This window comes from Orcinus orca, chromosome 7, assembly GCF_937001465.1.
Source record: "Orcinus orca chromosome 7, mOrcOrc1.1, whole genome shotgun sequence".
Classification (NCBI taxonomy): Eukaryota; Metazoa; Chordata; class Mammalia; order Artiodactyla; family Delphinidae; genus Orcinus; species Orcinus orca.
In genome coordinates this window covers 109,654,097-109,671,089 of record NC_064565.1, presented here as the reverse complement: position 1 = coordinate 109,671,089, position 16,993 = coordinate 109,654,097, and the positions used below count along the sequence as shown (strand labels likewise).

The 16,993-nt window shown below is 39.9% G+C and overlaps 1 long non-coding RNA gene across 2 annotated transcripts; it reads right to left on the bottom strand.

The window, feature by feature from the left end:
• Window positions 1–772: 772 nt before the first annotated feature.
• Window positions 773–16,279, bottom strand: LOC117200913 (uncharacterized). Of its 2 annotated transcripts, XR_004482716.2 has the most exons (4): window positions 12,607–16,279; window positions 10,076–10,221; window positions 9,629–9,786; window positions 773–1,919 (listed from the first exon to the last, which is right to left on the bottom strand). It is a non-coding gene; the product is annotated as an uncharacterized LOC117200913 (long non-coding RNA). The 2 variants fall into 2 exon arrangements; XR_004482715.2 differs by lacking the exon at window positions 773–1,919 and having other exon boundaries at window positions 9,538–9,786.
• Between the last annotated feature and the right edge of the window lie 714 nt (window positions 16,280–16,993).

Genomic DNA, 16,993 nt, shown 5'->3' with positions numbered 1-16,993 from the left:
TAAGATTAGAAATGTGTATGTCTTTCCACCTACAGATTTCTCTGATAGAAATATATACTTCTGATATACTTGCATGCCTGAGAACTGATTTGTTTAAAAGGTTTTTCATTACAGTAAAGTTTCTAAACACAAAGGATTGGAAACTATTCAAATTTCCTTAAATGGGGACAGGGAAGATGTATTATGGGACACCAGTATATTCACTTGTAATAATATTAACTAGATAAAAAAATGAGGAATATCTTTTCATAGTGATAAAGGGCTCTAAAATATATTATTATTATTAAATAATAAAAATTTATTATTATTATTAAGTGGAGAAAAGTCAAATGCCAAAATAATAATGAATGCAATAGCTCATCATTTGTGTAAAAGTAAGGAGAAAATATCTATATTGGCGTATATACATATACAAGTTTTCTGGAAGTACCAAAAGAAAAAACCAAACACCTAATAATAATAATTCCCTGCTGTGGGGTAATGGAAAATGGAGGGAGATGTCATCTCATCATGGTTTTTGATGTTCACACCATATAAATTACCCACCCCAAAATTAAAATATTAATTTTCAAAAACACGTTTAAAGTCTTGGGAAATAAATTAACATTGGAGAATAAGGAGCTAGAATTTTTTAGTTTTTTATATGTAACCATTCTGATGTTTTTACATTTTTGGCAATATGCATGGAAAAATAAATGTGCATTTATAATTAAAAGGAACAAACACAGAAGAAAAACATCAAATATTTTTTAAATAAAAATTTTTATTTGGTATCTCATTAAAGAGAAAGATTATTACTCCTTTGAATTAAAACACAGGTTTGCTTTGTAAGGTGTAGGGTTTTGTGACTGGTAAGAACACCTTATGGAGAAATATTTTAAATGTTTTGTTTTGTACATAGAATGACTCAGAAACAACAACAGAAACAGAACTCATAGACAAATAACAGAAATAAGGGGATAGAAATGGCAAGACAATAGCCATTTCTGAGAAGAAATAAATAAGGTGATAGTTCTAGCTTGTTTGGACTTGCCCTTTGCCTATATTTAGGCCTTGACATAGGTGAAATCTGTAGATCTGGTTGAGAAAGTTGTCACTGGAGGAATGTGATGCACTTTTGACAGATAAGCAGGGTCACAGGGCCTTTAGGGAAGAGGTACACAAGGTAGCAGGAGTTGAATTATCTTACGGAATCATCCATCTCATGAGATGGGAAAACGGCGTGTGGCTGGGAGGCCTGGACCCCAGAAGCCCTGTGCGTGCCTTGCTGTCTCTGCATGTGGGTCATTCAAATTTTTCAAGAAGATGGAAAGCTGTTGCTGCCATAGCAGAATAAAAGCAGAATTCCTGAGGGTCGGTTTTCATGTTTTATTAGGAAATTTAGGCAGGAGCTATGTGATGACTGGAAACAATAGTAATAGGACTAGAGCAGGTAAGAGTAATAGACATAGTGTGCACACAGAGAGGTAGAAGTACCAAGTTGGAAGGCTGCAAAACACCCATCAGATAGAACACTCAGAACGGTGATCCCTTTGGCTGGGTTTACAGCTCTGTAATGGCCATTTCTTGTTTGTTTGGAATTTTTTTCAAACCATTTCTTGTTTGTTTGGAATGTTTTTCAAATAAAAAGGTTTAAGACCATCATTTTGAGAGGAGCACAGAGTTCAAAAACCAGAGATATTGTCCAAAAGAGTAAGTCCCAGGAGATCCAGGTGACAGCAAGGGGGAAGAGGAAGGGAAGTCTCCTTAACTGCAGAGAACAGCTTCCAGCATCTCTTACCCCAGGGCCGGGCCAGGCCACTTAGAAGCAGCATTGCTTCCGGCAGCAGCTCTTCTGCTGGCAACAGCCCTTCCCAAACCCGCAACCATACGAGTTGCAGCTACAGGTGTGGCGATGGTGGCAGCAGACCACAGGGACGCTGCAGGGAGAAGAAAAGAAAGAAAAATGGCGGTAGAAGGAATGAGTGGATGTGTATCTTACCTTCTCCTTGGATTACCCTGTTCACCTTGAGAGAGTAATGCTAAGTGTCCCCTGGCACTGAGGAAGTACGAGGAGGAGAGCTAGTTGTGCCAGCTGCTGAGGTTGCCAGGGGTTCTGAGGTTGGGCAGGAGTAAAATGATCCTGGAAGTAAGGACTTGAGGGCAGACATCCAGGATTATGATCAAATGGGAGATACAGCCCATCTTCCAGGCTTTCAGCAGCACCAGAGAGAGCCCACTTGGGGCTGTGTCATCAAGAAAGGACCACTGGGTCTTGACTGAGGCCAGAGAACAGGTTTTACTCATATGTAGGCCACTTATCTTTATTCCATCATCATAACCACAGACTATAGCTAAATCTCCCTATCGTCCTATAAATGTACACCATGGGTTGGTAGGTTGACTTAGGCGAGGAAATGTGTATTACTCAGAGCAAATCATTACCACCTCTAGACACACAATTGAAAGTACCACCTCTAGACACACAATTGAAAGTACATATCCTTCTGACAATAATATGGCAATGTCATTCATCCTGTCATCCATATCTGATGCGTTGACTTGCAAACACAAAGATGATCATGGATGGACAAAATAGAATTAAAGAAATTATAGAAATAACTTGTGCAATTGAAATCTTATTTTGTATCTGAACCAAGTTTCCCTTTGAATTTTGAATTCTATGAGAGTCATAATCTCTCTGGTTTCTCCCACTACAGTCTTAAAATGTAAGCCTTAAAAAAATGTAAGCCTTAATTCAGATTACAGGGGAATCTGAAGAAAAAGTGCTAGATGTTTGATCAGTTTCCAAAAATGGGTAAGAGTCTGTCCATGCCCTCAAGATATTGAATGAAGAAGAAAATATATTTATTTACAGAGAGGTACTGTAAGGTTACTTGTCTGTCACACAGAGTCTTTTATATTTCTTAGTGATAAATGAATGAGTGGAATTTCTTATAATCAATGATATCTTGGGTTCAATGACATATAGAAATATAAAAAGGTTAATATATGTATAAAGAAATAAAAGAAGCCAATATAAATAAGACAAAGGAACACAAGGTTATCAAAGATTACTAAATACATTTACAAAAGAAGCAAATTTCTAGAATGTCTAGAAATGAAAAATAACTGACTTTTAAAACCCAACAGAAAGGTTAAACAGATCATTAGACACAGCTGAAGAGAAAACCAGAGACAGAAAACACAGCTTAATAAATTACTTATAATTCAGCACAGAGAGGCATAAAGATTAAAACTATGAAGGTGAAAAGACTTAGATGAAAGAGTGAAGATTTATCACAGTGGTCCCCAAGCAGAGATACTTAGTTTTAGGGGTATTTGGGTATGTCTGAGGCACTTTCATCACAATAATAACATTTAGTGTCTGGGAACCAAGAATGTAAAATGTCCTATAATGCAAGGAACAGTCTCACACAATAAAGAATCTCCTGTCCAAATTTACAATAGTACTTTTGTTGAGAAACATTAGTTTAATAAATATCTAACTGAAGTTGGAGAAGACTTAATATTCAAAGGTAGCGGCTGGTCATTTTCCAAAGTGATGTAAGATACCAATCCTCAAATTCAAGTATCTCAACAAATACCAAGTTGGAGAAAATCAAAGAAATCCACACTTTCACATAGTGAAACTGAAGAACACACAAAAATAAAATCTAAACATAGCCAGTTAAAAAAAGAAAAAAGGGAAAATTACCTACAAAGAAATGATTACTAAATCAAAGGCAGATATCTCAACACAATGAAAGTCAGGAGACAGTAGAAGATAAAAGTCAACCAAGAATTGTATCCAAAAGAAACTCCCTTTCAAGTGTTTTTACCACAAGGAAGAAGGATGGTCCCTCTACTGGACAGAATTCATTTGCACGTTCACAGATGAGAATTATTTCCTGTTGCTTTTAGTTATCTACAATATACAGCTCTGTGAAATAGCCCACGTGGCAGTGAAAGGCTAGAATCAGGTAACTGGAAGGCATGTGCTCTAGAGCAGCAGTTCCCAACCTTTCTGGCACCAGGGACCGGTTTTGTGGAAGACAATTTTTCCACGGAGCATGGAGGTGGGAGGATGGTTTGGGCGGTAATATGAGCAATGGGGAGCGATGGGGAGCGGCAGATGAAGCTTCCCTCTCTCGCTCGTCCGCCGCTCACCTCCTGCTGTGCAGCCTGGTTCCTAACAGGCCATGGACCAGTACCAGTCTGCGGCCCGGGGGGTTGGGGACCCCTGCTCTAGAGTCTAGATAATGTCTAGTTCTCCACGATACACAAATTCTTCCCTATATGTCAAAATACCTCATATTCAACTGAAAAGTAAAAAAGCCAGATAAAAGCAACAACATTCTAACCCCACCATTCCATGTCCCTTTGCTTTGCAGAGGCTGGAAAAACATCACGGGGGGACGGGGAGGTGGGGGGAGTATTCTGGTGGCAGTGACTCTGGGCGGGAAGCTACCCTGGAAATCTTTTCTAAATCTGAGGTTCTAGGAGACTTTAGGCCGCTGAACACAAAATTCCAAAGAAATTCTGAATTAGGTTTCTTTGATCACATCAGTCTGGGGGAAATCTTGGTTTATGGTTTTTTCCCCAGCTACCCATATTTCCAGAAAGAACTGGACCCAAGAATCAAGTTTTTGTGTGACTTTACAAAAGAAGTTGACTTCAGCCGGGTGTGTGCATCGGTGCCCAGACTATGCCCTTACAGTTTAGCAGTGAAGGGGGGGTGGCTATGGGGGTCTCAGAAGCTGGGCGATCACAGATACTGGGAGCAGGGGAAGCAGAAATAAGAACTTATCCAGAAAGGAATCAAAACAGGCAGAATTGAGAAAAAGTAACTCCATCCATTTGCCAACCTCCTGTCTTCCTTGACGACAGAAGAGGGGATCGGGTGATTTGATATGGTATTCTGATGGGGCTTCAGGGGGATTTGTTTTATTTGTGCAGTCAACCTGCCCAGCTTCCCATCCCTGTGCACTGAATGACTTGGGGAAAGATACTTAACATTTTTGTAACTCAGTTTTCTCATCTACAAAATGGGGACAAGAATGATCTTACATCATAAGATTGCTGTGAGGATTAAATGGGTTAAGACATACATGTCACGTACCCAAGAGGGCCCAGGACACAGTAAGCCCTGGGTAAGTCTTGGCTAATATTACTGTTAATGATTATTTCTCTAAATATGAGATGTTCAGGCATACACGTTTTCTCGAGCTACCCAAGTTTTGACTCAGAGACATTTTTCTAGGACAGTCAAAGTTTCAGATATCTCACTGTGCTGAGTAATTACGTAGGAGAGCAGTAGTTTGGGTTTTGGAAACTTGTCACTGCACTAATGGGAAAATTAGAGGTCTTGAAAGGAGACGGTCTGCTTGAGGTTGAAAATACTGAATTGCTCTGGAGAAGAACCCATCGAAAGTAAGACCTTTTTTGTACTAGTAATAAATGGAGTGCTTGATATGAACCAGTCATTGTTCTAGGTCCTGCATTAATCAGAAACACCTTCCATTTTCCTATTTTCAGCAGAGAAATAGAAATCAAACAGGTCTCTTCTCTTCCCTTAGCATTCTCTTCTGCTTCAACTGGACCAGATTAGATCTTGGCCTAGATTAGGACATCATATGATGGCCTTATCTAAATGGATGGGGGATTTTCCTTGCTTTAACACTAGGAGTAAATTAGAAATTTATTTTATTTGAATGTATATGAAATTCAACTAAATCCTTAAATTTCCATTTTTAGGTATTCAATTTTTGTAGTCTCTACCCCCAGCCCCCAATCTATAACTTTATTTTCAGAGTTTATTCTGGGGACAGTATAAGGAAATAGTGGGTTATGAAGAAGGGTGTAAAACATTGTTGCCAAAATAAGGTGGGCATTTGGGGCAATGAAAATCAATCATTTACAAATTTCTTATCCCCAGCTTAGCTCCTCTAGACCTTTGGAATTAAAAAGGAGGGGAGGAGTGAAAAAATATTGGGGCATTTGGCTGTGTCCACTCCACAGACACTATTATTAGAGGTACTCGTTTGAGTCTCTCTCCCAGGATGACCCAGAAAGATAAGGGATGAATCTTGAAGGGCAAGGGGAGGCTAAAATTCCCCAAAGCAAATTCTTAAGTGTATTTGGCGGAATGTACATCCCACATCCTGTTCCCTTCTACTTTGCACAAATTGGAATCTTGGCAACACTGTTGTTCCTTTTTGTTTTCTTCATGAATGTCATTTCTCCTTCAGATCTTTCAAAATGATTACAGTCGATCCTTCATATCTGAGGGTTTCACATCTGCAGATTCAACCAACCTCAGAGCTAAAATATTCGAAAAAAATTCCAAAAAGAAAAAAAAAAAAGATCCCACATGCCATGTGGTGAGGCCAAAAAAGAAAATTCCAAAAAGTTCCAAAAAGCAAAACCTGAATTTGCCACTCCTTGGTCACTGTTTATATAGCATTTACATTGTATTAGATATATAAGTACTCTAGAGATGATTTAAAGCATACAGGAGGATGTTTGTAGGTTCTATGCAAAAGTTATGCCATTTTATATAGGGACTTGAGCATCTGTGGATTTTGGTATCCAAGGGGGTCCTGGAATCAATTCCCTACAGATACCAAGGGATGACTGTATAAAGACAGCTGACCAAAGCTAAGAATGTTTGTGGGCTTCAGGGCCATTATATAAAATCCATAGTGCTGACAGGCAAACATCTAGCCCTGTATAGCCATGAGCTATACCCATGTTCAGACAGAGGAATGCTGGCCTGGAGCCAATGCAAATATCTTAAAGGAGGTGATTCAAAAACAGGTTGTGGGCTTCGCTGGTGGCACAGTGGTTGGGAGTCCGCCTACCGATGCAGGGGACACAGGTTTGTGCCCCGGTCCGGGAAGATCCCACATGCCGCGGAACGGCTAGGCCCGTGAGCCATGGCCGCTGAGCCTGCGCATCCCGAGCCTGTTGCTCCGCGACAGGAGAGCCCACAGCAGGGGTAGGCCGGCAAAAAGAACAGGTTGCAAGTGTTATAACAGGAAAAATGAGGCAGCACACTAATAATTGCAGTAAAAGGAGGTAGATGTCTAAATTTTAATCCTAAAAGACCAAAATGCTTTTGCGATCCTGGAAGGAAGACTTTATCAAAGAAAATGGTAGAGGAAAAAACACAACCAACTTTGGAGATAGGAATTAATAAAATATCATAGAGGAAAAAGACAAGTGTGCAGACTTCTAGAAGTTCAACCCAATTAAATGTTCCAGGAAGAAAACTGTGACTTTAGAAAAGCCCTATGGCATAAGATTAACATATGAAGCTAGTGAAACAGTAAGAATGGGACTGTTCTTCTGGTCACTAACAAAATTACGTGCTGAGAAAATCCGAAAACTTAACTTCTTCAAGAAGTTGTTGATATAATAGTAGTAATTTATTTTTAATACAAGGAAAAATCAATTCTCTCCAATGCAACTGCAGACATTTCATTAACCTGTAGTAATGGAACTCTGACGTATTGCTCAATAAAGATTTGTGGCAAGTATTATCCCATCTGCCCTATAGATGGGAACTTTGAGATCATGACTGATTGCGGCTGGCCTTTGTGTTCCAATGGAGCAGAGTACAGAACTCCACATTCACCTTGTTAATTCTGTTTTTTGGGGTTTTTTTGGCTAACACTCTCCCTTTGTGGAAAGCCTTCTTTTCCAAGACCACAAAGGTAAGCCCAGACAAGCTTGACTTAATCTGCTGGAAGAGGCAGCTGATGAAAAACATCTTTCTAGTTTTTGCTTCAGACATTGGTTTCACCAAATATCAAACCACTCTTGCTTGATCTTAATACGATAAAATATAGTACGGAAAAATTATTCATTCCAGAGGGAAGAAAAACTGTTACATCAGAACAGAGAGGGCAATAGCAAAATAGCAATTTGTATGAATTCTTATTTCTACTCCTCATTGGGTTTGTTAGGGAGAAAGTCTTTACATGAGTCAAATAATGATTTAAATGTCATTGATCTTGTAATTTGCCATAGGTTGGAGAGGGTCTGCAACATATACTCAAAATTATATACCATTAGGTGCAATAATAAAGGCAAAACATTTTCGAAGCAACCTCCAAAACTCTGTTAGTAGCACCAGCAGCAGACTGGAACAGGGGTCCTGGGGGAAGGGAAGAAAAGGGGTCTTCCCCCTTCCTGCATCCCCAGGCCTCACAGACACAGGCAGCTCTCAGTGTAAATGCTCCTTCCCTTTCATCTGAACTTTCAATTTAGGAACCTTTCCAGATGGTAATTAAGTGTCTTATCACTAAAAGCCTGACAACTGGTAGATGTCACCAGCAGTATAGTCAAGTATCACTTTGGTATAAAGAACAGCTTTGGGGGATGGGGTGCTTAAACTAGTCAAAGCTCTTCTATAAGTGTCCACTGAAATAATCTCAAGAACGCATGCTCCACGTCTTGTCAGTTGGGGTGATACATGAACATTTATGATACTCATCATTTTAGATGACAATCTTAAATTGGGAACTCATCCCAGGTTCAATCTCTAGGAGTAGACAGCAAGGACAGAGGAAGTAAACAAGCTTGTGTATCAGCCTGAAAGGAATAAGAGAAAGAAACTGAGATCATCATGTCCTAACCCAGTAGGAAAAAAAAAAGAGTTCAGGCTTTACATACTTACAGAACTGGATTCTAAAATTCTATGACCCTGGGCAAGCCACATTATCTGTCTCTGAATTTCTGTTTTCTCATCCACCGAATGGAGATAATAGCTACTTTGCAAATTTTTCAAAGGATTAGAGACAAGGCATGGAAAGCAAGTGGTATAAATAGCTGTCCAAGTAGGAATTAAGTAAAAAAAAAAAAACGGCAATTACCAGCAGTGTTACTTTTATGAGATTGTTGATAGTATTCGTTAGGAAGAATTGATTTGGGGGTTTTTTTGGGTTTTGGGTTTTGTTTTTTTTTGCCACATCTCACGGCTTGCAGGATCTTAGTTCCTCAACTAGGGATTGAACCCAGGCCCACAGCAGCGAAAGCACCAAGTCCTAACCACTGGACCACCAGGGAATTCCCAGAATTGATTTGGTTTTGATGGAGAATTGCATACTTGGAAGACAAGCTGAACGCTCAGAATCTCAAGAAATGTGGACGGACAGGGACAAGCAGACTGAATTAGGTTGCTAGAAGCCATATGTATAGGCGGTTATTAAAATTAAAGAGGTTTTAGAAGAAGACAAGTCGTATTTTACTTGAGGGACTTCCAGGAGGTGTGTAGGTGGTAGAAGTCTTTTGTGGGCTGAAGAGTGTCAGATATTTATGTGCATGTCTCCTTTAGCCAGTGTAGCCCTGCCATACCACTGTGTGCAGCACTAAACCAGGACAGCATGCAGACCTGACACTCAGGTGATCCCTTTCTGGGAAAGCGATCTGGGCAGGGGCGCCAGAGTGGTCCTCAGCTTAGGGGTGGAGCACATCAGAAACAGAAGAATCACAGAGTAGAAGCTGAAAATTGCACATAGGAGATTCCAGTACCTCCTCTTGGAAGGGCACTCCAGGATCTCCATGAGATATGGGGAAAATGCAAAGTACAATAGTTGTAATAAACTCGCCTCCTACCTTTGTGAATGGCCATCCTCGTACATACCTCAGGGGGTTGTCTTTGGGAGACCTGGGCCAATGGAGAGGATGAAATGCAGTGTCCCTTGGTCTGCTGCTACAAACTGTGACCACTCCATCAGTAAAACTACTGCTTTGTAAATGTGCAGATTCTTGGACTTCAAACTTTATCTATTCAATCAGAAGCTATAGAGATAAGACCAGGACCTTTATATTTTTACCAAGTTCCCGAAGTGAATACAATGCTAAAAGCTATTCATTACAGTCCTGGTAAATGGCCCATGTGTGAGAGAATCAAAGGATAAGGCCGGCACATAAATGAATCAACTGGGACAGTCACCCAAACATTGGAATAAAGGTAGAATTGGAGGAGTGCCCACATCTGAGCGTTTGAGAGGCAGGATTCAGGCTCAGAAGCCTCCCAGCAGAACTCAGAGCTGGGGTTGAAGGTCAAACCAATAAAATTGTTTCTTACCAAGGAATCCTCTGATGACTGCCGAAAACCTCAGCTCTTCTCTGCAGTCCTGGACTCTGGCCTCTCTGCCCATCCTCCCAAGATCAAAGGTCTGTTGGCTGTTCTGAGCAAACGGTCTTCCTGTCACTTCCCTCTGGCAGAAACACCTGCTCTAGGCACAGTGGATGTGGTCAAGGGTCTGGAGAAATATAGGCTGAGGGAGCCTCTGAACCTCCCCAGAGGTCAACAATGAGCCCTCCACCCCTCCCTAGGCCACTACTCATTGTTTTCATCCACCAAGACCAGGGTCTGGACCACAGAACACCCACACACTCATGCAGGCAGGTAAACAGTTGCTAGTTATAAAATGGGAGGAAGAAAAAGGGGGAAGAAGGAAAAAGATTGAATGAAAACTATATTGAGCAGTAAATTTATGCCAGATACTGTGTTGGGTTCCTTACATGCACAGATCTCAGTTAATCTTCACCAGCCTTACTCTGAAGCCTATATTATGATCCCTACTTTAAAAAATGAGGCAATTGGGGCTCAGTAGATTTTCCATTCATTTAAAAAATATTTATTAAGCCCATACTCTACTAGACCATTTCCTAGGCACTGCGAATAAACTTGCAAATAAAATAACACACTTAATCCCTGACGTCATGGAGCTTACAGCCTAAGGGAGAACTCAGCTATTAATCCAATAGACACAATAACGAATGTAAAATCACCAACTAAGAAATGGGCTCTGTAAAAACCCCAGAATTGGGGGTTTTCCACACAGGTGTGATCAAAACATTTACAGGCAAGGGAATTTAGGGCATTGGTATGATTATTATAGAAATAATAAGGAAAAGAAAGAAAGGAGAAGCCTGGGAGATTGGAAGGAGAATAGAGGTATCTTGATGAAGAATGGTGCAATGGAACTAGTTCATCGAGTAATAAGCCAGAAGAGATGAGTGTAGTCAGAGCCAGATGACCGAATTCTCTAATTCACGGGGAATAGGGTGTGGCCATGAGAATGGACAGCTAAAGTAGAATGAAGAAAGAGGTCTTTGGAAATAAGAAGTTCAGGGAACTGGAAAGACAAGATACATTTTCATGTGGCTGTTGAAGAACTGCAAGATAATAGCAGGACTTGGGATGAAGAGTTGATGCCAAAGAGGTTGATGACTAAGGAAAAGTGGTCAGGAGGTCCACAGATACCAGCAACTAGGAGAAAGTGGTCAAGTTAAATGAGTTACCAGAAAATGAGCTGGTTGATATTTTCTTAAGGAGGTTGGGAATAACTGGAGCAGCAATGAGTAGCAAGGAGAACATCAGTTACCACATGTTAAAAGCCCAAAAGCACAGCTAGAAAAAGGTGAAGCTGGTATTTGAATTCAAGAACCTGAACAACCCTGGCAACATTATTGGTCTCCTTATCAATTGGGCAAAATAACTTCCATCTCCCTTCTTCCTCAAGATCATCTTCCTCTATTTCTGCCTGATCCTGGCACCTTTTCCTATTCATCCTCTCCTCTCTTCAAGGAGGCTCTGGTCCTCTCCCATCCCCATCAAAGTGGGAGATTACGTTTTTTCTATTAGGTTTCTTTCTGATTTTCTCAAGCCAAATTCAGAGGGCAAGAATGCTAGAATTGACAAAAAGATGAGAAAAGACAGAATTTCAGCATCTCCAGGACAGCAGAAATAGTCGTAGGTCCATGAGAGACATGGAGAAGAAAAGACAAGAAGTTCAGCTCAAAGTTCAACCTTGGACTTGGGCGAACAACTCATGATCAGAATAGATAGAAATATAATGGATAAAAGAAGAGACTGGGCTTCCAGAAGCACAGAAAAGAGATGATCCCAGTAAGGCTCATCAATGACTCATCAGTTACTTACACAAGAAAGACCTGGAAAACCCCAGAAGCATCCTGCATAGAAGAGCAACTCCCTACTTTCTGTGAAGTAGAGGTAGATGGAAAGCAGTCACCTCCACTTAATCATTGGCAAGTTTTTTTCATTGTCATTGTTCTCTAGTGACATAATCCTGTTTCTGACTGTCATTGCCACCTAATCTAAGTAAGAGCTTTGTTGATATAAATTGGATCAGTATTTATTTTACCTCAAAGAAGAGGTCAGTTCATCTGATAGGTCCCCAAATAAGGCATCTTCATGTGGACCCAGCTTGTAAAAGGGTAGAGTGGGTGGTGAACAATACAGGCTGACCTGGAAGGTCCATCCCTCCCAAAGCTCTTCTGCTGAGAGCTGGAACCACCCTCATTCTTTTTTCAGGTGAGTATCATTTTTCACAGTGAACAGTATCTCTAACCTCCTTTCAAAGCAAAATTACCAGAGGACTAATCGACTGTCACTAGCAAGTTAGTGTAAATGCATTTATAAAGGTAATTTCATCTCTCATGTAGACAGGATTGCTCCAGCTAATACCAGAAGCTGGGTATTTAACAGGTGAGTTCTTTGACACACCACATCTATTTTCAAGCTTTCTTTTATTTCGGAGACCACACACACACACACCCCTTCACTCCTCAATTCTATTACTCTATTACCTCATGGTCAGCAGGAGAAGTGTGGGAGGGGTCTTGTGATTCAAGGAGAAAAGATAAAGCCCTCTGAGACTCAGCATGGCGGGCAAGGTAGAGCTTATCCCTGTAAGGCAGTTCACCTCAAAAACAACTTGGAAAGATCCTGTGCTTCCTTGTTTGTTGGCAACTCGGCATCATCACTACCACCACCACCTTCCGGGGGCCCCTCCCTCCTGCATCGGAGAAGCCTGGAAAGACATTTGCCTGGGTTCACTTCCCTGTAGGGCTGCAGGTCAGTCTGCCCATTCGAGGCACTCCTGTGACGTTCCGAGAGGGGAAGGTTTTTAAATGACCAGTGTTCTCCAAGGCAGTTATCTTTTCCTTTAAGAAAGCTGTACGCTTATTGAAAAATTTGGTGCAGATTTTCTTGAACACATTGTCTTTTAAGGCCACCCATTAAGTCACAATGAGTTCTTAATCCTTTGTCATCTCTTTATTTTCTGTTTGTTAACTTCTGCTTTTAATTATTTCCAACTGTATACTTTCCTTATGTTCATCCTGCCATATATATATATATTTTTTTTTTTTTTTTTTTTGCTGTACGCGGGCCTCTCACTGTTGTGGCTTCTCCCGTTGCGGAGCACAGGCTCCGGACGCGCAGGCTCAGTGGCCATGGCTCACGAGCACAGCCGCACCGCGGCATGTGGGATCTTCCTGGACCGGGGCACGAACCCGTGTCCCCTGCATCGGCAGGCGGACTCTGAGCCACTGCGCCACCAGGGAAGCCCCATCCTGTTACTTTTATTTTTATTTTATTTTCATTGAAATAACACTGGTTATAACATTATTTTTAATCCCAGTCAAACCCGGTGTAGACTTCCTTCTCAGAAATGCCTTTACATAAATGTAAATACCCATTATCTTAAAAATATTTAAATTCAAACTTCCTGAAGCCTGTAAGAATATTCTCTAACATAACCAGAGGGTATAAAAATAAAATACCATTAAACTAAAAAGTGTTAGATATTATTGGACTTTTAACCCCAGAAATGCAAGTGGAAATTTTCTTATAAATTTAAAGAGTGTTCAGATTATCTGGATCCTGTTAGAACTATTTCATAAAGCACTCCAGTTTTTACCATTTTAACACATAATATTGAACTCCTATTGGTTCTGTTTCTCTGGAGAACCCTGACTGATACAATAATCAATCTTATATACTTAGATAGCATGAGTTAATTTATCCAAAAAAGGTTAATAAGCATCTACTTAGGAATATAGCAGACACCAAGATGGATAAAGTCCCTTCTGTTAAACAACAAGGATTTACTGTAAAGCACAGGGAACTATATTCAACATCTTATAATAACCTATAATGGGAAAGAATCTGAAAAAGATTATACATATACGTATATAAACTGAGTCATTAGCTGTACACCTGAAATTAACACATATTATAAATCAACTATACTTCAATTTAAAAAATCCCTTCCGTTATAGCACTTCTATTTTAGAAGGAATAAACAGATAAAAACGATTAAGCATATTCATATATAACAGGTGGTGACAAAGCAAGGCAAGAAAACAGAGGATGACATCAGAAGGGCCATATTGAACAGGGTGGTCTGAGAAGTTGTCTCTGATAAGGGGCATTTGAACACAGTCTGTACCAAGGGATGGGGCATGGCCTGCAGGTACCTGGAGGAAAGATATTCCAACAAGTGGAAATGAAGACCCAAGGGCCCACAGGGAGTTGCATGTGACTGGGCTGGGCACTGTCACTGCACACAGTCCTGTAGGTGTTTGATCCTGTGGAAAGTCCCTGCCCAGCAGTCATTTTATCTACTGGTCTCTGTTCCTTCTGGAAAAGATGAAGGATTAGGACCAGATCATTGATTCCTGTCCAAAATACCCACAGTCACCCTGCATTCTACAACCCCCTCGCAGTGGTTTCCAGTTGACAAATAAAGGCTCTGAGGAACATTCCAGTAAAGGAACCTGTATAACTTTATTTAATCCAATGTTTCCGAACTTACTTGGTCTCAAAACCCTATTTCCATTGTTATTGAACTTGGGTTCATTGAAAGCACTTAAGAAATGCTAGCCTCAAAGAGCTAACCCATCTTTCAATTCTAAAGTTGTCTGAATTAGATATCATATGATATCACTTATATGTGGAATCTAAAAGAATGGTACAAATGAACTTATTTACAAAACAGAAATAGAGTCACAGATGTAGAAAACAAACTTACGGTTACCAAGGAGGAAAGGTGCCAGGGAGGGATAAACTGGGAGATTGGGATTGACATATATACACTACTATATATAAGATAGATAACTAATAAGGGCCTGCCTGCTGTATAGCACAGGGAACTCTACTCAATAATCTGTATGGGAATAGAAAACAAAAAAGAGTGGATATATGTATATGTATAACTGATTCACTTTGTCGTACAGAAGAAACACAACATTGTAAGTCAACTCTACTCCAATAAAAATTAATTTTTAAAAAATTCTTTAAAAATTAAAAAAATAAAATTGTCTGAATAATGGGACATAAAATCACACACACTCCCCCCAGAGCCCCAGCTCTCCAGATAACAGGATCTATGACTTTACAAAGAAGGGACTGGAGAGAGTGCAGCTTTTAAAGTTATTTTTAGCAGCAGAACCTTTCTTACATATATATTCCAATGTGAAACATCAATAAACAAAACAGTTAAAATCAAAGATGCCTGGGCTGAAGCAGTAGTTTAGACTAGTTGGAAATCACTAGGCTCGATTTAGTGTGTGTGCTGTGGTCACACTGCCCTCTAGTGTCTAATCTTCAAAGAAAGTAAAGCTGAAATTAGTACAGAAATCTCTTCTTTCAAACTTTCGACCTAAGAGTTGACCAAGATGACTGTCTGCTAAGCAGTGACTCTCAAAGTGAGGTCCCCAAGCAGCAACATCAGCATCACCTGGGAACTTGTTAGAAATGAAAATATTCAGTATGAACCCACATCTCCCTCCCCAAGACCCACTGTGTCAGTTAATGGGGGAGGGACCCAAAAATCAGTATTTAAACACGCCTCCCACATGAGGAGCAAAATCACAACTCAGCCTATCACTCGCAGGTGGAGAGCAATTTTTTATACCATGTTGCCTTTAATTAAGAAAAAATGAACTTGGGAGCAGCCTGTTGAAAACCCAAAAGCTCATAAACAGAAGAGTTTCCATACTTAGCATTTGTTCAGCAGTGTTCACTTTATGCCAGAGGTGTTGCATCTATTCCAACAAATCACTGGACCCAATTTTTTTGTAGCACTGCCATGAATGACAAAAGAACATTCTAGAATGTATCTGATCGACTTTACTTTGAAAGAAAATTTCTGTGGTGATAACACCCATTGTAAAAAACAGGGATTGCATTGTGAAGTAGTGGTGAAAACCCTATAAAGCTGACCTATGATAAGACGAATAAAGGATGGTATTTCCAGCATAAGTTTTTTTTTCTGGCCAGCCATCGTGAATTTATGTTCTGTTCATGACCAGGGAAACCAGATAAAGGTTCATGAATGGATTAAAGCAATTTCACTACAACGACAAGAAAAAAAGTCTTTCTTCCTTCTTCCTTCCCCCAGAGGCTGCCTGAATACTTAGGATGGATGAGGGCTCCGTCGGCTGAAAGCACGAATTCACTAAATGCTCTGGGAGCACCAGCCTCCCATACAAGAGGCACCTTCATTGCCACCATGGCACATTTGTTTCCAAGACTTGATTATCTGACAAAGACAACAGAGCCAGTAAAAAGCAGAGCAATGGTTATACACATTAGTCTCACAAGCAGAAAATCAGTATAAGATAACTTTACAAGTGGGGTAATGACTAAGCTATAAGTAAATTTATAATTTTTTTATATGAAAATTATGGTTTGCTTAAAAAGGCAGGTCACCTAAAAGGGCGAGGCAGTATCATTTCTGCAATTCATATAACATTAAATTTTAAAAACTAACATTTCAGTCTTTTATGAGAATACTTTTCAAACAACCACCATATGGGGTGTAAATGATGTTCATTACTTAGCTAAAGATATTTATCCATAGCTGTAAAAACAAACTGGGAAATTTTACTCCACATATAAATAAAGACTCATTTGTTCTATTTATATTTAACAATAATGAAAGCATGTATACATGGAAATCCAGGATAGAGTATATTTAGTGAAAATTTTTTAATGTGAAATACATCTTACATTTTGCCCAAATTATCAAAAATTCAAGAAGCCAAACTATACCTTCCACACTGCTTGGAAATCTCCTAGCAAAATACCCAAGTTCATTGCTTACAAGTTCTATTATAGTTTCAACAATAGAACAGAATTCAAACATGGTCTCTGCCATTTTATAACAAAGATCACCTTTCCTCCAGC